The sequence below is a fragment of the Glossina fuscipes genome, unplaced genomic scaffold, assembly GCF_014805625.2.
Source record: "Glossina fuscipes isolate IAEA_lab_2018 unplaced genomic scaffold, Yale_Gfus_2 110122, whole genome shotgun sequence".
In the NCBI taxonomy this organism is placed as follows: Eukaryota; Metazoa; Arthropoda; class Insecta; order Diptera; family Glossinidae; genus Glossina; species Glossina fuscipes.
In genome coordinates this window covers 1-4,068 of record NW_024005749.1, presented here as the reverse complement: position 1 = coordinate 4,068, position 4,068 = coordinate 1, and the positions used below count along the sequence as shown (strand labels likewise).

The window sequence follows — 4,068 nt, the reverse complement described above, 5'->3', positions numbered from 1 at the left end:
ACCTACGTTGAAAAAAAATTGTATTAATGTAATTTCAGTCCGTAACTATTTAATACCAACCTAGGTTTTTGCTACAGCGTGGACTGACGACTCTTCAAATCCTGCAACAATTGATCCTCCTACAGGTGCCATAAAATTTATGTCTGTACTTTGCACAAAAAGATCCACCCGTCCCGCGCTATTTGCCTTTTCAAGCTGATGGGTCAAAGAGGTACTCTGAAGACCATAGCGTTATTCACTACATGCGTATGTCAAATTTGGCAACTAACCCGGCTAAGTTTATAATATCATCACAGTTACGAGGGCCGAAGCAACTTGTTGTTGGCATTACACATAATATTTCTTAGTAGGTGTTAAGCAGGTAGTGGTTATGCTTTTAAAGCATGATTTTTGATCAATTCTAGACCATAGGACGTACTTAGCCTTCGCTTTTTTAAGCTTAATAAACATAATGTTAACGTCATACCGGTAGCCATTGGTGCTATAAAACAACATTTAACCGACTTAATAATAACTTGCAGGCGCGTTGCTTAATTGTGCCACGATAGTTGAATGTGCGGGCGCTTATTCTCACATGTTTGGAATTTTTACAAATTACTGAGAACAAATACGCTATTTTCTCTAAAACGCGATTAGACAATACGCTTATATTCTCTAAAGCCCCAATAGATTATATAAATATATGTTCAATTATTGAGAAGTGTAAACAAACACATACGCTTAGTCTCAGATGTTGGCAATTTTTATACGCTTACTGTCAGATGTTGGCAATTTTCAGACAAATTATTGAAAATCATAGAATCAATAAAATGCAACAAGGCTCGCCAAAACTATGCCAACAAATAATAGAAAATTTTCGTTCAACAAGACTTTCACCTGCAAGGCCATTCATAAATGCAGGGGTTGATTATTTTGAATCGTAATGGACGCTCTACGAAATTAGAGGAAAGAAGCCAACAAGGATTTTATAGTTTTGCTACAAAGGCAGTCCATCTTGAACGTGTAGGTGACTTATCAACTAACGGTTATATAAGAACATTAAAACGTTTCATCACGTGTAGATGGCGCTGTCAAAATATTTACAGTGACAATGCAACTAATCTTATTGGAGCCAGTAACAAATTGGCAGAACTTTTGGACTCAATATTTTGCGATAAGAGAAAAGAATCGATAATGTCAACATGTAGGTCTAAGGGAATACAATTTCACTTCGTTCTACCTAGGGCTTTTAGCTTTTTTTGTGTAGCTTTTGTTTATTTTCATTCATTTCACATTAACATCATAAATTTCACATTTACTAAAAGCAACTCTGTGCTCTCACAATTCTAAACGTATGGTACTTTTTATACGCAATATGAAGGGGAGAGTAAGTAAATGAGCGAACCTCGAATTTCACAACTTTAAAGAGTAAGTAAATGAGCGACCACTTGTTAGTTATAAATATTAGCAATATTTATTCTCCGCATCACATAAAAATACATAAAAATATATGTGCATAAAAATTAATACGAAATTTTTAATAATGATGAAAGCGAAAATTATACGCTGTAACAGATTTCTTATGACGCAAAATATTTCTATCCACTTCTAACATTTGGAATTTCGACGTATGCTAATATATACGAATATATATATAGATAGACAAATGTCTTGTTACAGCGGTTATGATCAAAAGCAAACCCTTATATGGAGAGAAAGTCTAATTTGTAGTTTTCTACGACAGAGAAAATTTTAACGAAATAAATTAGATTTGAATCGGGTCGTTGATGTTTTGAGAAGTATGTCTTTGCAAGAAAATGTGTAATTTTTTGTGCATTATTGCCAAAAGCTTTGAGTTCGTGTTATTTTTCAAAAAGAGAATTGCAGTTTACAAACTTTGGAATGTTAGCTATATCTTAATATTTTCAATTAATTTTGTTTATTTAGAAACTGAAGATTGACTTTTATTTTAGAGATAAAACTAAAAGACAATCAATGATGACAAAAAATAAATTAATATATATTAAAATATATCGAATATAAAAGGAGAGCTCTAAATGACCTCCAAAAGCCTCGTTACGCGTTATAATAAACGTATTAATAATAACAAAAACAAGATTGAGAGAGACTGCTCGCAAACAAAAGTGGTTAATTTAATATTGAATAAAATAATATAAAATAAATTAAGTTGACATAGAAATAATTGACACGTGCGGTTGCCCGGACTCGTTACTGTGCATATTGGCAGGATTGTTGTTTTATAATTTGGTCTATTTTTGAGGGGGGAATTTTTTGATTTGTTATCATGTATAACTAGAAACGAGGAAATGACAAGTTGGTTAAACTAGGAAATTATTATGGACTTGTTGCGTTTCTGTCATCAATAATAAATAGTGTTGTTATTGCAATGGCGCTTTCATTATTTTTCTTTTCCTTTGGAGTACGTGTTGACTTTTTTGAGCAATATAAAGGAATATTTTCAAGCATTTCACCGGTGTTATGGTCGACCTTATGACGGCGTGATGAGTGAGATTAATTTTTTGAACAAATTTTTGCCCACAAATATCACAACCGTATTTTTTACTTTCTGCATGAATTTTGCGATGCATCCACATACTACCAAGTTTAAGGCTGCAAGAATAAATAAGACTATAAATAAATTGCTCCATTATAAATGCCCTAGTACTTACTACTTGCCATAGCGGTCGATGGGTTTTCAAGTGTTTTTTTAGAGACGTTTCCAGATCGAATTCTTTTTCATATTCCGACCATTTATAATTTATTCGATGATTTGTATGTTATGATAACTCGTTTGCATCTTGAAATACATTCGGCTGTTGACTTTGCAAAATTTTGTATCTAAAAGGTCACTCCCAAATTAATGAAATTTCATTTTCGAAGTTTTCAACGTTTAAACTTAATAATTTTTATGCGCTAAAATGAATTTAAACAAGTTAGATTTACGCTTTCAAATATATACCAATGACCAAGGAAAACGTAAACAGCAACATGTAGAATAATTATTTGAAATTTAACATAAATTTTCAAACTTTTATTGTTACATTATATTATTCTACATATTTTATCTTTTTTCAGGGCAAATTCTTAGGTATAATTCGTAAAAATTGTAAACAAATGTGAGAAATAAGAATTGCTTGAATATGTTTATTTATTTGATATGTTGAACGAATAATGGTAGTGAATTATGTAGAGATATAACTCTTTTGCTTTGCTGTTTTGTGATAGCAAATGCTATTGATTTCTTATCGATATTGTGCTAACATGTCAATGATTAGATAGTATGGTTGTATAATATACAACACTTTCCTTTTACGCTATATTACGGTAAGTAATATTTGCCAAGAAAGGGAAATGTCTTTATAGAGTACAAGACAAAACCTTTACCTTCGTTTGATTACTTTTTATTGTCACCTATTAGAGCAATGCAGTGGCAAAAATCATAAAAGTAAGGATTGCTTGGAGAGACCACGTAAAGTTCTTGCAAGATATGCGAATTCTTTAGTCGTTCACGATGAACATATTGTGCAAGATGAAGCAGTAAATTATGATGAGAAAAGAGATCGTTGGAGTAGTTATGATCCCGCCAATGATCGCGAAATTATAGAAGAATATGAGAAGGTGGAAGAAGCTAAACGGCAATTAAAAGCCGAAAAATTAAAGAATGGTTAGTAGAAACCTCCGAAACTTTTATTCCTATATACATTGCCAGAAACTGTTTATTAAATTAGATCCTGATGCGGAAATATCTGATGATGATGGGAATGAGGATAAATATAAATATGTTGACGAAGTGGACATGCCAGGAACTAAAGTGGATTCATAACAACTTATTACAGTACGCAACTTACGTATACGTGAAGATATCGCCAAGTACCTCCGTAACTTGGATCCTAATTCGGCCTATTATGACCCCAAAACCAGATCCATGCGGGACAATCCAAATCCACAAGTACCAGCAGAAGAGTAAGTATTAAAGTATTAAAGTATTATTATGATTATAAATGCAGTATGGCCTTTAAACACGCATATAACACAATTCCAGGTCAGAGTTTGACGGTGAAAATTTTG

General features: G+C 32.4%; 1 long non-coding RNA gene across 2 annotated transcripts; it reads left to right on the top strand.

Moving 5' to 3' along the window:
* Positions 1 to 1,628: 1,628 nt before the first annotated feature.
* LOC119644321 lies at positions 1,629 to 4,068 on the top strand. 2 transcript variants are annotated; one of them, XR_005248493.1, is made up of 5 exons: positions 1,629 to 1,778; positions 3,076 to 3,324; positions 3,419 to 3,664; positions 3,729 to 3,963; positions 4,043 to 4,068. It is a non-coding gene; the product is annotated as an uncharacterized LOC119644321 (long non-coding RNA). The 2 variants fall into 2 exon arrangements; XR_005248492.1 differs by lacking the exon at positions 1,629 to 1,778 and adding an exon at positions 1,845 to 2,123.